Here is a 6,933-nt window from a genome sequence, read left to right as displayed (position 1 = left end):
GGGACACATGTCGATGCCTCAAGTCCATAAGCCAACAGGAGCCGTCACTGGACCAAGGACTGGGTCAAGAAGTAGGTTCAGCCACCACCCCGCCCCTCTCCTGACTCAATGGTCTCAATCAAGACCCTGGCGCTCTTTCCCTCCCCCTGAAATCTTACCTCTGCACACAGATGGTCTCAGGGCAGCTTCCCAACATACCAGGCAGCAAAGACATTTCCTGGAAGCTTAGACTGCCCTGCTCCCCGAGGTGGGGCTCCCAAAGCATTGATCACAGGGGTGCCGACCCAGTGTGCCTGCCTGTCTCCAGCCTGGGGACCCAGAGCCTTCTGGTACTCTCCCCCCACCCAAATGGAAGCTGTCTAAAGGCAGGCCAAAGCAGTGACGTTGCAAGTAAAGCTAGCCCTTCTGGCGGGGAACGTTGTGGACAGGACTTCCCACGTCCACCCGCAACCTGAAGTGGCACAGGTGTGGAAGTGACCCAGAGCCCAGGGTCTTGCCCCAACTCCAAAGCCCCTAGCCCAAACACACCTCATTTCGGGACATACACGTGCTGCTCTCCCCTGGCCCCTGGCTTCTCAGAGAGAAGCTCCAGAAGGCACCCTCCCATCCCAAACCCCAGCTCTCCCGGAACAGCTGGGAGGGAAATGACAGCAGGCTGACTCTGCTCCAGGACACAGGATCCTGGCACACTTACCAGACTCCTCCAGTTCTGTTCCTATTCTCTAGACATACTTAGGCAGGCCCGAAAGGGGGCTTTCAGCCGAGGAGAGTTTGTTCTATAAATCGAGCCCTCTTCTACAACTAAACCAGGAGAGTTCCTAAACCTAAAGTCACCGAACAGTCAATTTCCTCCTGCGGCTGCTCTCCTGGCTGGACCGGATATTGGGAGCAGAGGGACCAAGAGGTGGCATCCAGCGTAGGACCCAGGACTCCTGGGTTCTGCTTACCCCACCTCTCAGGCTTCAAAAAGAACCTACACTAAGTCTACAAAGGAATGATGGGGTCATCTGGCTGCCCAAGATCCACACGCACACATGGGGGCCGCCTGCACTGAACCCCTGTGCCAAGTCCAGGAGGCGATGGATACCAGCTGCAGGTACACATACTTCCCCGGTGCTCCCTTGGGTCCCCCAGCTGTTGTTGACCGAGAATTCGTGTGAGGAACCCTTGCCTGTCCCTAAGCGGCCACGACACGGCCAACACAAGCCCAGGAGGTTGCCTGGTGCTTCCGGTTTGCCTGAAAGTATTGCTCAGCCCAGTCTACCCCAACACTCACATCTATGGCTCTCTGAGATAGAGAAAAGACTCAGAGTGGAGCGGCTGGTGGTTTCCAACTGCTGACCTTGCAAGTCACGGCCCAACGCACATCCACTACACGACCAGGGCTCCTCTAACACTCGGCAATAGGCACATAATAAAAACCAAAATAACCAAACCCACGGAACTGCTCCATGGGGTCTCTAAGCCTGTAAGTCTCTACAGAAGCAGACTGCCCAGTCTCTTTCCTACAGAGCAGCTGGTGGGTTTGAACTACCAACCTTTTGGTTAGCAGCCCACCACTGGGCTCACTGCGCTATTAGGGCTCCCAGTGCTCCAACAAGAGCAATCCCGATTATCTGGACAGTTAACTTTCCACTGGCACGTTCATTACCAAGCACTTTCATGCTTGCATTATGAAATGACTACACCGGTGAGTGACAGAATAGGGACAGGGAGAACAGGTAGCATTATGTCCGCTTTACAGATGAGGACATCAAGATTGGAAGTACGTAAGTGATTCACCCAAGATTAGTGGCAGTGTGGGGACTCGGTCCTGGGGCACTGCTTAATCCACAGCTCTCTTGGGCATGCCAAATTGTATGGGAACATATTGTACAAGCAAAAAGCCAAACCCACTGCCGAGTCAATGCTGGCTCATAGCAACCCTATAGGACAGGGTAGAACTGCCCCTGTAATGCGCTGCATGGGAGTAGAAAGTCCCGTCTTTCTCGTCCGGAGTGGCTGGTAGTTTCCAACTGTAGTCCTTGCTGAACGAGGCCCAATCTGTAACTCCTACGCTACCAGGATGCCTCATTTTATGAGAGGGTGAGTCAAAATGTATTGCTACAAAATCATAGCAACATATGAAACAAAAATATCAAAATGTGAAGCTACTGTTTCTTTTTTCTTTTTTAATCATTTTATTAGGGGCTCATACAACTCTCATCACAATCCACACATACATCAATTGTGTAAAGCGCATTTGTACATTCATTGCCCTCATCATTCTCAAAACATTTCCTCTCCACTCAAGCCCCCGGCACCAGGTCCTCATTTCTCCCCTCCCTCCCCGCTCCCCCCTCCCCCATGTGCCCTTGATAATTTATAAATTGTTATTTTGTGAAGCTACTGTTTCTTGACGTAGCCTCCAGCTCTATCCATAACTTCTGAAGAAGGTGTGTTTCCATTTCTCTCACCCTTTCCCAAAGGAGTCGTGCACGCTCCAATTGACATCACATCGAATCGGCAGTTTGGGCATCCCAGAGGGACCCAAATTGTATGTACCTTTTCATGTTCTTCTAGTTTGGAGGACAAAAAGCCATCGGAAGGGGCAAGATCAAGCCTGTACAGCAAATGGAGCAGGGTTTCCCAACGAAATTCTTGTAGGACAGTGCTTGCCACCGGGCAGAGCGGGCAGGTGAGCTGGTGTGATGAAAAGTCCTCAGTGCGACTTTCCTGGCCTTTCCCCACAAACGGGGGTTTTCATTTTGCTTGAAATGTCTTCCTCATACACCCCCGTGAGGGTGCCGCTCCGTTCAAGAAAAGCTCTCAGGCGTACCCATTGGGGGCCCCAAACAGTCACCACAATCTTCTCAGCTGACTGCTCTGTCCTGAGTCTGACTGATCTGTCAACAGATCTCCTCAGACGTCAATAATTTAATTGGGCTTTTTTTTTTAAGACACCCTAATGAGACGAAGACAAGTATATGACTGAGAGAACTGGTTACAGCCATCCACTGATCACAGAGACATGTCTAAACATGTTTTGTTTGGAATAAACACATGAGTGTATGAACTGGAATCCTAACAGCAATACAGTACTTTTTGGTGTGTGTGTGATTTATAGACATTGGCCTAACAGGGTCCTGGGATCAGTCACTTCCGGCATCAGTCAGACAGAGGGACTCACATCTCATCCTCAGGCCCTTCTCCCAAGGCATGAATCACATGTGTTTATAGAGCGAGCCGGGGGGGCCCCCCACCCCCCACCCCCAGCAGGTGTTTCACCTTGTCGGTCACTTGGTTACGATAAGTCTGGAAGGGCACAGGGACACCTCAGGTCACTCTCTGTCCTGCCACTCTCTCGCACTGAGAGCCACAAGGGACAGGACCCACACTCCCTATCCCCTGCCCCCCACCTCTCAGAGCCCAACACCTTTATCTTAGAAATAAGTCGACTCGGCTCGGTTTGTCAGGACTGCTGGAGGAAAGAGGGGAAGCAGGACTGACCGGAAAGCTGCATGTAACAGTAGAGCACACACAAATCCCTCTGTGTTGTTGTCAGGAAGAGAGAAGGGACCAGAATTGTAAAATAAAGCAATGGGGGGGGGGGGCGCCAAAGTGTTCCCGAGGGCTCAATACGCCCAGGCGACAACCCTAAAACCCACCCTGCACAGCCACAAGGAGGGCTCTGACCCGCAGAAGAAACCCTGCTAGTCTGTTTGCTTGCTGATCAAGGGGAAGAAATACTTCAGGAAGAGCCTTGCCCAAAGCATGAGTGCTTCTGAGAGTTCTATGGATTCTTAACTCATTTTTAAAAAGGGAGGTGGGGGCACTTGGGTACCAAGTGAACCTCCTTCCGGAGGGTCTCAGGATCCAAAACTCTGCTTCCTGAGAGTGTTCTATAAGCACATCAGTCAGCTTTGTCACAAATTCTTTCCAGCCCCTGTGCCTGTCTTACCCCTCTCCCCGCCCACCTGAGTGAATGAGGTTACGCTGGAGCCACCACCACCACCAAGAGCGACAGGTAGGGGCTTAAGCGGGCTCCGCCCTCCCTCCCTCCCTGCGGAGCTGAGGCCAGAAGTGAGTGACATCACCTCTCCCAGGGTGAACCGAGCCCAGGCCCAGGCAGCGGGCGCTTCCCCACACCCACCCTGCCAGGCCGTGGAGAAATGTCTCTACTAGTCCCCATAATTAAGGCAAAAAGAGATTTTATGCCTTTCAAGGGAGAGAGAACAGCAAATTAACCCTGAGGGGGGGGGGTTAAGGGGGGAGGAAAGCCATTTTTTCTTACATGGCAGAAACAAAAGCCCACAGGACACACACACACACAAACACGCACCAGAGAGAGAGAGAGAGAAACTTTTCAGACAAACCTGTTCTAATCCTTTGGGAGTGGTTTTGTGCAACCTCCTGCCCAGAAGCCTCCCCTTGTCCTTTCAAAGTCAGACGCCCAAAAGTCACACCCTGCCACCCTGGTCCCCAGGGGGTTTGTGACCTGCTTCCCACGGGGGCCAGGGTAACCCCTCCAAGAGGCCTGGGCCTCAGCTGTCGGCGGTCATCTCACCCATTCAAGCAAACCCCAACTGCTCATTCCCTTTAGGAAGGGGTCTGGGAAGGGACTTTATGCCCCTACTTTGAACCAAACTGAACACCCTGCTTGGGAGGGAGAGGGCAGGGCTGGGAAGGGGAAAACAAAGCAAACTTTATAGAGGAAAAGCAAAAGCTCCGCTCCAAGCCAGAGCCTGAGCCCGAAGCTCTGAGCTTCCAAGCTCAGGCCAGCCAGCCTCCTCACCCACACAGCGCTCCCTCCCCCCTCCTCCCTGCTGGAGAGAGCCCTGCCCCCAGGCCCACCAGGTTCCCTGTCTGCACAGGTTCCTAGGTGAGAAACAATGCCTCATAAGGCAGCATCTACCCAGGCCCAACATACCGGAAGCTCCACCCCAAACTAAACAAACCCACATTGGCGGTCCCGGTGATCCGGTGATCCCAGCTTCAGGCGGTGATCCCAGCTTCAGGCGACCCTGGAGTAAGGCTGAATGGGACTGTAAAAAGCTGTGAATGCTTTATACACGCATGCTGCCATGTCCTTCAGAGTCCCTTGGAGGGGCTGGTGGGTTTGAATGTCTGTTGGCAGGCATGCCCTTTGGCCACTGTCAACAGGACTTCCAGGAAGCTCCAAAGGGAATCCTAAGTCCTGCGTGCCTCCTGAAGGTGAACTGGCCCTTCTGGGACCTTAGCCCTCACTGAGGAAGGTCAAAGAATTGCCATCCCTGTCCCCTCCCAGTTCTGGCTGGAAATAGGTAGGGTACCCCATCTCAGCAGGCCCTCACTTCTACTGGAGAGAGCGGGACATCCAGGTAACGCCAGGTGGGCCGGGGAGGAAAGCCACACAGCTGCACACCCTCCCCAGTGGTTCAGAGTGCAACCGGCATGGCAGACCCACAGAGACAAGCTGCGGTCACCACTTGAGACCAGAACCCCATCTCTGCACTGGAGCCCCAACTCAGAACCCGTTTCTCCGCCCTCGTTTCAGAGGTAAGCATGGGCTTCCTTGTGCTTATTTATTGATCTATGGTTAACTCTCTCCACCACCCCATCAAAGATGCTGCTTCTCTTTCCCAGACCCACACTACCTTCCGACTGAGTCAAAAACTCTTGTCAAACTTAACAATTCCTGCCGGGCGCCAAGCACCTACAAAAGCAATGGGAACACTTATCTTCCAGTGTTACCCAACTAATCTGGAGAGAACAGTTTCACATCTTTGATGTGGTGAAACCCACGTGAAATTGTTCACTACAAATTAGTGGGTAAGCACTGGTAACTCTGTGCTTCCCTTGCTCATTGGGTAATCTGCCTCTTCTCCTCCCCATCGCTCCCCTAGACTACCTCCCATACTCCATTGCCTGAGGGCTCAGGATGCACCAAGGACCCTCTCCTGGGCTCACCCTGCTTCAGGCACAACAGTCGGCTGGGAAGATTTCTTACAGGTCAGTCTCACACCAGAGCCTGCTTTATGAGACCAAATGCCACACGAAAACTCACTGCCATCAAGTCGGAGCTAAACTCACATCACAGCGACCCTAGCGGACAGGGTAGACCTGCCCCTGGTGAGTTTCCGAGGCTGTAACTGCTTGCCAGAGGAGAAAGCCCTATCTTTCAGCTGGTGGTTTCGAATTGCTGACCTTGTGGTTAGCAGCCCAAGATGTAACCACTGCGCCGTCAAGGCTCCCTGGGAAATACCCCCGGTTCTCCATACTTCGCAGTCTAGACCCACCAGTCGCTCTGCGGGAGAACGCCAGCGCTGTGGGCTTCCAACAGATAGATGGATAGATGCACAGCCTTAGAAAGCCCAGAGAGCAGTTCTACCCGGGGTCAAAGTCCGCTCGCCGGCAGGTCGTGCTTATCAATGTAAAGGGAAACAGAGCCAGATCTGCGGAGAGACTGCCCAGATTCCACATTAGAAGTCGTGGACCCCGATGCCCATCCCCCGGCCACAGCGTCTTCCCTGCCCACGTGCTTCCCTGTGCCAGAACGAGGGAAGTGGAGCTGACCAGATGTGGCGAGAGACCGCCACTTCCGGAAGGGGAAGAGCCCCTCGCTCCGCACCTCCCCTCCCCATCCCGGGGGATGGGCGACCCGGCCAGCAGGGAGGACCCGGGAACGCCAGCCCGGGGGTGGCTGGGAGCGTGGGCTCCCCGCGGCCAGCGCTGACACCTGGCGGCGGCCCAGGTCCCAGGCCGTGTTCGGGGCCGGCGTCGCAGGGCGGTTCCCAGGAAAAGGTTGCAGGGGCCGAGAACAAAGCGCCCCCGTTGCAGAAGGCGGGCCGGCGGGCGGTGACCGGGGGCGGGAGCGCCACTTTCCTGGGGCCCTCAGGTGGCACTCAGCGGGCCGGGTCCCGCTCTCCGGGGTACCAGCCCCTCTCGCCAGGTTGGTGTTGGGAATCCTCCCCG

At 54.4% G+C, this 6,933-nt stretch overlaps 1 protein-coding gene across 1 annotated transcript in view; it reads right to left on the bottom strand.

Annotated features, from left to right (window-relative positions):
- SDC1 (syndecan 1) overlaps nt 1-6,933 on the bottom strand; it is a 25,314-nt gene that overhangs the window by 17,326 nt on the left and 1,055 nt on the right. The gene's annotated exons all lie outside the window — the stretch shown is intronic.

Source organism: Echinops telfairi, unplaced genomic scaffold (assembly GCF_000313985.2).
Source record: "Echinops telfairi isolate 266 unplaced genomic scaffold, ASM31398v2 ScPeMD7_9;HRSCAF=40, whole genome shotgun sequence".
In the NCBI taxonomy this organism is placed as follows: Eukaryota; Metazoa; Chordata; class Mammalia; order Afrosoricida; family Tenrecidae; genus Echinops; species Echinops telfairi.
This window is presented reverse-complemented; position numbering and strand designations above follow the sequence as displayed.